Raw genomic sequence first — 14,073 nt, 5'->3', positions numbered from 1 at the left:
ATGTGAAAATCATCACAGTGTAATGTTTGATTAAAAATATTCCTTAATTTTGTGTATCATACACCAATTTGTAGTGCACGTTAGAGTGCTAGTCGCCTTATGGGACTAGGCCACTCTCTAGTTCTTACACATATGCTTGGCAGGCATACTTTCTAACGTAGCACACGTACCGACTTACCCGCAGTAGAGTTTTCCTAGATTTGAAGTGTGCGCTATCCACCAACACTGTCCATTGTATCTTTTCTGCCTATGTAAATAGCTGCACCTCGTGAATCATGTCGTTTAAATCTATAGCAAATATAACTGACAATCGTGCTTCCACTAAAGCTTACACAGTAGACGAAGCCAATGAAATATACAATTTAATTAGGGAAACAAAATCATTCGATGCACAAAGTGGCTCAATTCCTCAGCAACTTCGTCAACTCGAATATCTCACCAGAAGGGAGTTGAATCACCGCCTACACGCGTTAACACTCACCCAATATCATCGTGGGAAGAGGATCCCTCGTGGTTTAAGACTAGCGATTAAACCTATGTTATTAAGACTACCTAAACAACCAACAATTTATGGAGAAATGGTACTCCATTTTAAATAAATGCTCTTTGGATCTGATACTTTTATTAATCGAGGAATTGTCGAAGACTATCCATGATTTAGAAGAAGAAATTCACACCGTTAAAAGTGACTTATCCAAAGGAATAGAGGAAGAACCATGGTCAAAATTCTTAGAGGAATTAAATTTGAAAGTTGATAAATATGGAAAAGAATTACAGGAGACTAAATTGCGAAAATTTAAAAGAGATACTATAGACTATAAGCTCAATGAAGCTTATACATAGGCCGAGGTGTACACGCAAAAAAGATTCACCAAGACGAACATGCAAACGTCCTCTGAAGAAAGCGTCATTTCTGACCGAGACACTGATACATCGAGGGCACCACTTAAAATCACACAAGTAGACAAAGACACGTTGAGGAAGAGAGGCTGCGGCTCCGTGTGGAAGACATCGGCTTCCTAAACAAATTGGTGAGCAGGATTTCTGTTTTTTTAGAAATGCGGCGGGAAAACGAACGGTTGAATAACCTTCTTGAACTATCTTCTATGTTACAGCTCTCGGGCATTCTAGCGCCTCAGTTCCTATGTATTTTTTCCGCCTTGCACGCTGCCACTGCTACCAGGATGTTCATTGCCTGCTCGCATCTTTGTGAGACCCTTTTTCACGTCGGTTTCCAAGGTCAGTCGACTGGCTTGTAGAATCTGATACAGCATCATGGTGCTAGTATTTCATCTTCTAAGTAGTGACTTCCTAATGGATTATTCTGCATAAGGGGAACATCACATTTATTGTAACAGTTGTGAGATTAACACCACTGTTTGACCTTTTCTTGCAGTTTTATCACAACTTCTTCGTGTCTTCATCTACTAGTGACTAATCGCTTGGACATCGAGAACACGGTGAGATTCAGAATCCGTCACATAAACGCAGTTGTTGTTTGACTTTTATACACAGTGTTGTAAAAGTACTATGTTTCATTTCAGGTGCTTGACACCACGTGACCACAGTAAAATTAATCCAGTGAACATGTCACTTTGAACACAGTTCACCTAGGTACGTGGAATTATCAATATGATTATGCATAAAAGCATTGGCCACTTGTCTCTTTTTAACACATCCATGTTGGTTTATACTGTTATTACAGATTCTGTTTTAGCGTCGCCCCAACGAAAAAATAGTAAGTGCCCTGACTTTTTGGTATCACACTGTGTCACTGATCTTATCACGATAAGGTGTAGGGTGCATGACCACTTATATGACTGTAAGACGCTCTCAAATTACTTTGACAATTTTTTGATCCAGGCGTGCATCTTTTGAAACGTTTCCCATTTCTTTATTTCAGATTACCCCTGATGAAGGGACCCAGAGTCCCGAAATGCATTGGGTTTTGTTGATTTGTTTGAACAAAGTTTGTAATGTTTATATTTTGCAATTGTATACTTCATTTATGTAAGCATCATATATGCTGGAAAACATATGAAGTCTTAAATGTTGTAATGTGAAAATAATCACAGTGTAATTTTTGATATAAAATATTCCTTAATTTTATGTATCAATCACCAATTTGTAGTGCACGTTAGAGTCCTAGTCGCCTTATGGGACTAGGCCACTCTCTAGCTCTTACACATATGCTTAGCAGGCATACTTTCTAACGTAGCACACGTGCCGACTTCGCCGCAGTAGAGTTTTCCTAGATTTGAAGTGTGCGCTATCCACCAACACTGTCCATTGTACCTAGCCGAGCCCGACATCTAGGTCCCATATCTCAACCATCTTACGAGGGCAATCATGAATGGCGGTCCGATACCAAAATCATGGTGCTGAGATCGTCCAGATGTTACTATTGCCTGAACATAAAATTGATGGTGATAAGTCATGTTCAAACTTATCACCATCAATTTTATTTTCAGGCAATAGTAGCATTGTAGCTGGATTAAGAGTTTGGCATCTTTTTAGTATTACATTATTTGCAGCAAGACTGTGTTACTCATATTTGTAAGTCTGCTGTTTGTCAAATATTGAGTTTTAGTATTGGCTAGCAAACCTTTTACTGAAATAGGGATCATCGCTGTAAGAGGATGTTCCATCACTTCTCTTAATACTGACAACTGCTTTAAGGCAGTTGTACAAGAGTCAAGAGTGGTTGAAAAATAGGCCACAAGTCTCCGAGAGACTCCATGTAACTGGGTAGGCACTGAGAGAGAGAAGTCCACCCTCTCAATGCAAAACAATGTGAACATGTCACTGTAGTCAGGCATTCCCAGTGGGGGACAACAGAGACTTCCTTTCAGCTCTAGGAATGCTTTTAAACGATTGTTGTCCCATGGAAGCAGATCAGTCACATCCTTGTGCATTGGCCTCAGTAAAGGCTTTGCTACTAGGAAAAAAGCTAGGTATCCACTGTCTACAGTAGCCCACCAGTCCCACGAACATCCTCACTTCTCTCTATGTTGCAGGTGGATTCATTTTTAAAATAGTCACAAATCGCTCGATGTCCCAGATATAGGACTGCTTCCTGACAGTATTGCAATTTTCTCAGGGGCACTATGTGTCCGTTATCAGCCAAATGATTCAGAAGGGCAATTGTGTCTCAATTACAAGCTTCTTGTGTACTTGAAGCCACAAGTAAATCATCAATGTTCTGAAAAAGAGCTGAATTGCAATGCATTTACAAAGTTTCAAGAATATTTTTCAAGATTTGATTAACGATTTAAGGCCTCTTGGTATACCCTTGTGGGATTCTGCACCATGCCATAATTCCATCTCTGAATACAAACGATAACAGAAATTCCCTGTACTCATGCAACGGAATAGAGAAAAAGGTCTGGCAGAGATCAACAACAGTAAACCATTTTGCATCACAGGGTATCTGAATTAGCATTGAAGCTGGATTCGCTACCATGGGACAACATGGAACTACAATAGTGTTTATCTTTCTAAGATCCTGTTCAATTTTATAATTGTCGTTGGGCTTCTGTGTATCCAAAGTTGGCGAACTGCAAGGACTTCTAACAATTCCTCTCAAAATCCCTTGTTTTAACATGCTTTCAATCACTGTAATAATTCACTGTTTCAGGCGTTTGACGATATGGTGATGGTGTATATGGTGGTATCCTTGGAAAGTCTGTTTTGCTTTATTGTGATTCCGGCCACTTCACACCTTTGATTAGTCCTATATCTTTTCCTAAAAATCATATACTTCAGATTTTACTATCTTTCGCAAATCAGGAGGTACATCTTCTACTGTTATTACAGGGTACAATTACTGTTACTTGTCTGGCCATTTTTAATTTGACATCTTGAGCATGTGTTTGAAATTCAATACCATCTGGTGTACAATAGATCATGCAATTTAACTTGCACAAAAGATCCCTCCCTAACAGATGCACAGGACACAAATCACACACAACAAATTGTTGATCTTCCTCACACAAGACTATTTTTACAGGTATTTTCTTTGGGTTAGTTATTTGCTTATTTGTGACTCCTGCAACTTGGATCTTATTATATGAGAGGAGTAGGTCTGGGACTGCCACTGTTCTAACAGTGGAATGGCTAGCGCCTGTGTCGATAACAAAATGACACTTGGTGGCCATTTACCGCTCCTTCTACAAATGGTCCACTTTGGTCTACCTCGAATACTGCGTCAAGTACGCAATCTTACTCCCACTTCAGGCACAATTATTAGGAATTTTCAGAAACAAAGCTCTCATTCTCCAAAATGGAGAATTGTTGAAATGGGTTCTGATTTTGAAATGGATTTGAATTTGATTTTGATACTTGATTCATACTGAATCCGGGATTAACCATATTTTGTGAGGACATTGGAGCTTGTGGGACAACAATCATAGGGACTTATGATTGTGTTGACATCTGCATTTGCTGGACTGGAACCTGAGCTGGAACATTTTGCATTTGCATTTGGTTGACACCTTGCATTTGCCTATCACCACTTACTTGATTAGGATTCTGTCCACACTCTTTCTTCCAATGCCCCAGCCTGTTGCATTAGTGGCAAGGAGTTGATTTCTTCAATGTTGCAATGTCTATCCATGAATTTGGATCATTTGGAATACCTTGACCTCTATACTATGAAGCACCCACTACACCTTGGGCTATCTGTCCTCCATTCTGGAAACCAACATCCTGAATTCATCCAACATTCCCCACATACAACTGATTCTGAAGCCGCTTCTGAGCCCGCTTAGTCTAGGCCAACATTAACTTTTCTTTGAGCCATTTCTGCTTATCTCTCGTTCATCACTACAGTATTTTGCAAACCTCAAGATGTATTCTAAAGGTTTTTTCTGCCAACAAATTGCATACGGTTGTATGTCCATGCTGATTTCTGGTCACAACCCAAGAACAAACTTTGACACAAAACTCCCCATATCTTCCTTTTTTGGGTTTGCTTGTCCACTGTGCTGTTTAAACATCTGCAACAATTGTTCATAATAAGCATGCACCGATTCTGTTGCTTCTAGAGTAGTCCTATTGATCTTCAACCAAACAATGTCATCATCATTAGAAATGAATATATTCTAGTAATCGATAATTCAATCTTGGTAAGTATAACAGTTAAAACTGAAATAATACAACAAGCGTGTTCCATAAAGGAATTTTCCTAACCTAAATTAAATTGGAATGGAATAGAGTAAGGTGTCAGTTCAGAAACCCTAGGAAGAGTTTTGATGAGAAAATAAATGCATAAGCCTAAGGCTTCTGCATTTCAAATAGAAGAAAATGTCAATCTGGAAAGTATTCTCAGCTATAAATCAGTAGTCTTCCAATAAGCAAATCAATAAGTCCAAAAGTAATCTCTCATGAAGAGAGATTTGGTCTCAAGAAACTCAGGGTCAGATCTCCAGAAATGCAAGCGAGAGAAGCATCTCCTACTCTAGGAATACTCTTGAATATAAACACACTGAATTAAATTTGCAACAAGTATCACGTTCTTCATTCACAACATCCAATAAGATTTCAGAAAACTCCTTGGAGTGGGTAAACTCCCAAGTTTCCTACTTCTTCATGATGAGCTACAGACACAAATCCTTGAAAATAATTTGTCCCCATTTTGAGGTGCAGACAGTTCTTCCCATAAATCATTCTCCCTATTGTCTCCCCTCCTTCCGATGAGAACATCACTATTAGTTGTCTAATACATAACAAATGCCTATTCACTAACTAAAAGAAGGCTTCTGGAAAAGTTAAAGCTGCAGTGAAGAGAAAAACATCTTGTTGAACAAAAAAACAGCTCAATGTAAAAAAGAGACCTTTCAATGCTAATATATGACTTGCGGTTAATATGGCATTGATAACTAGGCTAACTTAAAGCAGCACATTATATGTGTGTTATTCAATATAGACGTTTGCACTTTTTATTTAAATATGTTTTTGTTTGCAAAATGAAGAAATAGGTAGTAGCAATCTTTTGGTCTCTATGGACCGTATTCTCTCTTTAGTGGAGATTTGCTGGGATTTTTGTATGAAAGGAAGATAACTTTTTAGGTGACTAGCTCACTTTGGGGAATGTTTTATAGTGCCTTGGAAGCGGCCAAAAGGCAATAAACCAGAGTTTTATAAAACCACTGAAAGAAATAAATCAAAGCAATATAAACCTTTTTGTCATATTAAAGTCGCAGTGGGCTGCTAGCTTCTATATTTTAGCTGTGTTCTCCTTGTAGAGGCTGCATTATCAGTTGCTAAAATAGCAAATGATAAATTAATGAAATCTTTATATTATTCTGGAACTTTAAATTCTGATTTTAAATGTGCAAAGGTACAGGAAAACACATATTAATTATATGATAAAACAGAGCAAGAAAACAAGTCAAAATCCTAATGAGTCCAAAACGGGAAAGCAGTAATTAATCATCACAGAAAAGTATTGACTAAATGTTCTATAACTTGGCCCTCCTAATAAGACAATTCCTCTGCAATGTCACCTGCCAAGCTTCTTTTTTTAAATTAAAATGGCAAGAAGCCACGAAGCAACCAATGTTTATGTCATCTCCAGAGGTTCGTAGAACATGAATAAAATATGCCTACAGGTTACCTGGCAATTACCTGAATCCCTCAATAAATCAATAGCACTGACAATGTGATGGACTGTGGTGGAAGGAATGCATTCTTTTTCTTTACATTTTAGTCTTGCAGAAGGTCTATTTTCGAACTGAAATGCAAATGCCGTACTTCCTCAAGGCATAGAAAGGTTTTCTTTTTAAAGCAGGTGCACTGGTTTATCAGCATTTCTGTCTGTGATCAATGTGGAAATAGGACACCACAGCGTGCACGCTTGCTAATCTGTTTATTTATTCATTCATTGTTAATGTCCTACATGCCAGAGCACTAGATAATGTAGAGTGAAATTCCCAAATTCCATAGGCCGTAGGTGCTACCTTCCCTTCCAATTCAGACTCGCAAACTAAGAGTAATAAAAACAGACAAAGGACATTTAAGTGGTGCCAAACGAAATCGATTTTCTGGTGCTCAAGCAGTTACGTTCCAATTGATGCAATCTGGATAATGAAACATGGTATTTTATAGAGTGCATTATTACCAATTTCTTTACAATACTCAATGGTACCCAGTTAGATAATACAGCTGATTTCTCAGAGGGATGCAAGTTGAAAACGCTGAAATTATATTATTTTTTTTCTTTTTAACTTTTCAATCATTCTTATATTTGTGCTTCATAATGAGATCCAGTCAACCAATTCCAAATGCATCACTGCGAATTAATGATTTGTAATGCAGCCAACAGGTGTTTCACACCCTGTTTGGAACGCAAGCGTGGGGCTTTGTCAAGGCTAAAAATTGAGAAAGCTGATAATTACTATTAATATTTTATCGTCATAATTTATAGTGTTTGTTTTCTTGGTGTACAAATTTAGACTGAACCCTGTGCTAACACTTCCCACGTGAAAAGTTGTGTACCTAGGTCTAAAATGTGTGGCTGGTGAGAACTGAAAAGAAGAAAATAAAGGAAAAGAGAGGAAAAATAATATAGATAAAAATATGGTAACCTTAGAGTTATGTATGTACTGCTTAATTTGATAGACAGTATTAATAAGCAACAGCAAGATAGGTGTTACCTTAAGAGTATTAAAATCAGTCTCAAGTGATGGGCTCTCGATACGATGATACGAAGAAATAACAAAGCAGTATGAGGCTGCGTTAACGGATGAAAACAAAAAAAAGGCACATATAGCAGCATTGGTCAAAAGCATTGCAGTATCTTGAAAAAGGCCTTTATTACCAAACAGATGTCTGCTACTGGATCAAGGTGATATAATATGACCATGTGAGCATACAAAACTATAAAGTATACTCATGGTAACAGTGTACTGGGATGCCCTAATCAGCCAGCCTATTGGAATGATCCATATTTTTTGCATGCAACAAGATACATACTACAAAAAGATATATATATGTTCTACAGTTTCACTTTTAAGTTTACAAGTCATTCAAAGCAAGCTTTTTGTGGGGTCAAGACAAAATAATTTTTCTATTTTCACTGCAAAATGCAGTCACTCTTGGATTTCCACATCGAGCGGCGGCTCCTCCTCATCATCGCCTTACTGCTTTAAGAGTAAGCCTGGGCAAAGCACTACGCTACGCTCGCGTAGTTTGCGAAGTTTGCGCTACTTCGCACTACGCGAATTGCACGTAGCACAGTGCAGACACGCGTAGCGTAGCATTGCGTAGTGCAGCGGTCCTTTTTTGCTTGCTCGCGGTCCTCGACGTCAAGTTGGCGACCGCGAGCTAGCAAAATGACATCCCGCCGAGACTTTTTCCTCGTTCGCGATCAGCAACATCAAGTTGGCGATCGCGAGTGAGGAAAATAAACCTCCCGGCGAGATTCTCAATGCGGGGAGGTCATGTTTCTCATTACAAGTGGTCGCGTATGCTCGCGACCGCTCGCGATGAGAAACTACCAGTCCGCGTTGAGAAAGCTGCCGCTCGAGTAAAAATCTACTCGAGCGCCAGAAAACTACAGCTCGCACTGTGCAAGATGCCGTTTTCAATGATTGCACAGTGCCGGATGCTTGTCCGCACTGTGCAATCACTGAAAACGGCATCTTGCACAGGGTACTACGCAGTTCGCCAAGTGCTACGCGTAGCTCGCGTAGTGCGAAGTGCACCAAGTGCTACGCGTAGCGCTACTTCGCAAACTACGCCCGAGTTATTTAAGAGCAGTTCAGAGGACAAATAAAATGATAATAATGGAACATTTTTATCATTTTATTTTTCCTTTCCTAGGTGCAAGGGGGGGCCAAGGCTGCCTAGAGCAGGGGCCAGGGAGAGGAGTGGTGAGCACACTCAAAGTGGGCCTGACAGTTTGGCCGGCCATCTTGGGCTGACCATACAGTAATGCGCACTTTGCATGTTCCCCACCAGGCTGCATTACACAGCCTGGTGGGGAGCATGCACAGGCTCCCTGTCTGTGTGCCAAACCATTGCTCTCAGACCAATCACATTGGCTTAGGGAAACCAATCACAACGCTTCATGGCAGGGCTGTCATCGGCTTAGAGAGCTTGGAAGCCCAGGTGCTTCCTGCGACAGAGGAGCAGCGGTGTCTGGAGACATGTCCAGCAGGTAAGTTTTCTTTCTTTTTTATTTTCTATCCCAGCACACCCCACTGTTCCCCCGCTCCCCAACACCATGCCCTACCATCTGCCACTGTCCGCATCTAAACATCAAATAATGCTTTTTTGCAAGTGGAGGGGTTATAACATCTAAAAATGTCAGCATGCCATTTCCCCTATTACTAACAGCCTGTACCTCTATAGTAGATATGTATTTCACATTGATTTTTTGTGATGTCGGTGGCCACAAGGTAAGTATTCCATAGGATATCTAAACCTAAGTGGTGCAGTTGATAACAAATACATTTCAACAACTGTATACCAACATGGCCCTCAACCCACAATATTGCCTCCATTACATTTCTATAAGTGTCAAGTTACTCCTTTTGCCACAGTCTTCTCCTGTAAAGGACAGGACTTAAACTAACCCAATTAGAGACTGTTTTAACCCCCATCCATAAATAGCTGTAACATCGGAGTTAAAGAAGGTATACTTGTCAAGGACCTTAGGAACATCTTTTCCATTGCTACGAGTCCTGGGGCCTTTTGATTGCCCCACAGCTCTGCTCCAAAGACATGCTCCCACTGATTGTGTGTTATAAATTTGTGGGTCACAGTCACAATATTGAGGTAAACAATGTTGTTTTGCACAAATATTGTGTCAAAAATATTGTTTACCAAACTATTGTGTCTCTATAATTATAATCGTAAGTGTAAAAAAAATAGAAATATAATATCGTTTAACACTAAATAATATCATCCAAAAACATACAAAACTATTAATATATATAGTTTAAAGTAGTAAATCTTAAATATTTTAGTATATAAAATTAATATAATATAAATTACATACATTCCAATAATACTTAACACTCTATATAAATGTATAGGTTCGTAAGCACACCCATATGTGTGTGTGTGTGTGTGTGTGTGTGTGTGTGTGTGTGTGTGTGTGTGTGTGTATATATATATATATATATATATATATATATATATATATATATATATATATATATATATATATATATATATATCTCAAAACCAAGGTCCTTCCCCTTCTAGAAAGGACTTGAGCCCACGCAGGTAAGTAGAAATTGCTCCTTTAATGGCAGCGCAATGATCGGCATAATGCATTTCAGCGTAATCGCCTTCCTCAGATGCCTTCAATCATAAAGTCATTCACTGTTCACCTTTTAAATTCAGAGTGTCCCTCTACGATTGGTCGAGGCACTCCTTCACGTGTCCAGGGGCGGGTACTCAAAACGCAATGTCTCAAGCTTCCAAGCTACAGCAACACCTGTGTCAGTACTTCCCAAGTGGGCGGTGCCTGTGCTGGAGCAGGGTTTTCTGTTTAAACCCGAACATCAGCTTATATTTTTATATGTCATAATTAAAATTACTAAGGAAAAATTACTAGATATTAATATTGTCGAGTTTCTGACTAATCTACCTTACTAATGAAAGAATTACACGTGGGAATGCAATTGCATGGCTTAATTAAATACGTGAACTAAGTTGGTGAGCAAATTAATTAAATAAGTGTGGCTAAAGTGCTATTTGTTATGTGTTTGCGCTTTAAAATAATATGCTTTAATGCTTCTTTATGTCGCAAATGGCTAGATAAATACATACACATAAGGGTATTAGTGGGAATTAACACTGTATAATCAATACGATGTAGTAACGTTGTTTTGTGTTTCTTTTAATTAAGATTGTCAATTCTGGCCTATTGGAAAATGGCCGACATTTACAGCCTGCATTTGAGTAGATGAAATACAAAGAGAGGCCTCGCTGAATATGGTTGAACATGACCTCGGCCTCTGTCTGAGCTAAAAGTTTCCAAGAGGACAACACAGCAGCTCCGGGCTCATCGCCAGATATCCTTGGAAGAGGATAATAGCCACAATGAACATTTGATAAACTTGCGGTGGCTTTACTAAGATTCCGGAGAAGAGCATCCATGAATGTTGCAGATTTAGTTTATGCTTCCTTCTTCCGTGTTTTTATTTTTGAGACATTCGAGAGCGGAGATTTTTCTAAATGTTGCGAGACAACATCCTTTCCTGCTCGCTCTGCTCAACGGACGCTTGGAGCTTGTTTGTAACTTTTAATGTGTAAGTTTTACTATAAATATTGTTAGACTAGAGAGGGTATAAGGCCACTTCTTCCCGAACTTATGCTCGAGAGGATCGATGCTGATTGAGAGGACGGCGACTCGGGACACTTTACTGAGAGACCTGTCCTGACCTAATTACAACATTTAGCTAGAATAGGTAACTATGAGAATAATGATTTTGCTATTGATTGACTTTCATTTGAATTAATTTAGATAAAATAACCTTTGTTTGAATTTCAGTGTCGGGTGGTTATTTCTTTGTCATTTATTGAGATCTCAAATGTGTTTTTATTGTTTAAATCATGACTCGAGACAAATCAATTAGGTTGCATTGACCTCAGATTAGATGCAGATTAATTTAGGAGTTCTCTCGTATATTCAGTGTGGATAGAGTAATAGAATGAATGTCGGTGTGATGGGCCCCAGCGTATGATGAGTGTATGAGCGTATGACTGTGAAATTACTCTGTCCGTGGAAGTAGGGAGAATTTATAAGCTCCGATCTGCAGCACCTGCAGCTACACCACTGAATCATGGATCTTGTAGTGTAAGGAACGGAAATCTTACTCCTTTATCCAACCGCAGTTCACCACAGCAGGCCTTGACACCCACCGCTACGGTGAGCATGAGTGTAGCTATGTAGTCATGGCCCAGCAGATCCTGGCCTGGCACATCACTGCGGAGTGTGGCGGTTCGGCGCTCCTCAAGCGCTTTGAGGCAAAAACCAAAATGTTCCACAAAACGCCGAACTCTTGAGGATGGGGGCTCGACGTGCTCGTGGCCAGCACCAAACATCAAAACCAAGGTCCTTCCCCTTCTAGAAAGGACTTGAGCCCACGCAGGTAAGTAGAAATTGCTCCTTTAATGGCAGTGCAATGATCGGCATAATGCATTTCAGCGTAATCGCCTTCCTCAGATGCCTTCAATCATAAAGTCATTCACTGTTCACCTTTTAAATTCAGAGTGTCCCTCTACGATTGGTCGAGGCACTCCTTCACGTGTCCAGGGGCGGGTACTCAAAACGCAATGTCTCAAGCTTCCAAGCTACAGCAACACCTGTGTCAGTACTTCCCAAGTGGGCGGTGCCTGCAGCTACACCACTGAATCATGGATCTTGTAGTGTAAGGAACGTAAATCTTACTCCTTTATCCAACCGCAGTTCACCACAGCAGGCCTTGACACCCACCGCTACAGTGAGCATGAGTGTAGCCATGTAGTCATGGCCCAGCAGATCCTGGCCTGGCACATCACTGCGGAGTGTGGCGGTTCGGCGCTCCCCAAGCGCTTTGAGGCAAAAACCAAAATGTTCCACAAAACGCCGAACTCTTGAGGATGGGGGCTCAACGTGCTCGTGGCCAGCACCAAACATCAAAACCAAGGTCCTTCCCCTTCTAGAAAGGACTTGAGCCCACGCAAGTAAGTAGAAATTGCTCCTTTAATGGCAGTGCAATGATCGGCATAATGCATTTCAGTGTAATCGCCTTCCTCAGATGTCTTCAATCATAAAGTCATTCACTGTTCACCTTTTAAATTCAGAGTGTCCCTCTACGATTGGTCGAGGCACTCCAATAATACTTAACACTCTATATAAATATATAGGTTCATAAGCACACCCATATATGTGTGTGTGTGTGTGTGTGTGTGTGTGTGTATATATATATATATATATATATATATATCAAATTAAAAAATTACGGGACAACAAATCTGTGGTGGTGCGAAACTCAGAAAAGGGCCGCAATGTAGTCATTTGGCCATTAAAGCAATATTTGGAGAAAGCAATGACCCAATTGTCAAACCGTAATTTCTACAGATTGAGCAACAGACAAGTGACCAGGACCATATGAACTACACTCTAAGATTTTAGCCTGGAAGAGTGCGGGGCTCATCAATCAGCATGAATTTAGATTTTTTTTAAACGATTACCCCACCATGCCCTTCATGTATTTTATACCAAAAGTGCACAAAGGCACCTCTCAACCACCAGGAAGGCCAATAATTTCTGCTAATCAGAGTCTTTTCGGAAATGTTTTGGTTTATATTGATTCCTTCCTCCAAGAACATGTAAGGGCCCTTCCATCTTTCATTCAAGACACTACTGACCTTTTAAAAAGATTCAGGTCTTTGAATGGCACAATGACTACTTGTTGATAGCATTAGATGTTTCTAATTTATATACTCACATTCAAAACAATGATGGTTTAAGGGCACCTGAATTTTATTTAGACACTAGACCGATTGAATTGTATTCACATAACAAAATGCTTATCAGCTTAACTAGGTTTTGTTTAGAGAATAACTACTTCTTGTTTCAACATCATGTCTACCATCAAGTAAGGGGCGTAGCTATGGGGGCAAGCTTTTCCCCTAGCTACGCCTGCCTACACATGGGGTGGTGGGAGAGGATGATTTTAACAACCGTGTACGCTGATATCATGGCACGAAATGTGATAAAATGGGTCTGTTACATCGATGACCTGTTTGTAGTATGGAGTGGGGACAGTGTCAGTGCAGAGGAGTTTATAACCAATCTTAACAGTAATGATGTAAATCTGCACTTTACACACAACATAAGTAACAGTTCCATCAGCTTCTTGGATGTAGAAGTGTATGTGGCCAATGGGAGATTAGAAACTAAACTAAATTGTAAGCCCACGGCAGGAAATACGATTCTTCAGTCCACCAGCTTTCACCCTAGACACATCATCTGTAGCATTCCCTATGGGGAAATGTTGAGAATACGCAGAATCTGCAGTAGGGAACAAGATCTGGTGGTAGCACAGGAAACATGTAAAAACAGATTTTTGG

The 14,073-nt window shown here is 39.8% G+C and overlaps 1 protein-coding gene and 1 long non-coding RNA gene across 2 annotated transcripts in view; one reads left to right on the top strand and one right to left on the bottom strand.

Moving 5' to 3' along the window:
• Positions 1-9,873, top strand: part of LOC146810885 (uncharacterized) — a 154,137-nt gene extending 144,264 nt beyond the window's left edge. Inside the window, exons 3-6 of the long non-coding RNA XR_014966644.1 lie at positions 1,397-1,460; positions 1,545-1,614; positions 1,706-1,738; positions 1,904-9,873. This is a non-coding gene — a long non-coding RNA (uncharacterized LOC146810885). The remainder of the gene's footprint in view (positions 1-1,396; positions 1,461-1,544; positions 1,615-1,705; positions 1,739-1,903) is intronic.
• Positions 1-14,073, bottom strand: part of LOC146810884 (A disintegrin and metalloproteinase with thrombospondin motifs 2-like) — a 1,551,661-nt gene that overhangs the window by 1,122,562 nt on the left and 415,026 nt on the right. The window lies entirely within an intron of this gene.

This window comes from Triturus cristatus, chromosome 7 (assembly GCF_964204655.1).
Source record: "Triturus cristatus chromosome 7, aTriCri1.1, whole genome shotgun sequence".
NCBI lineage: Eukaryota > Metazoa > Chordata > Amphibia > Caudata > Salamandridae > Triturus > Triturus cristatus.
Note: the sequence above shows the minus strand (reverse complement) of the source record. Positions and strands in the feature narration are given on the sequence as shown.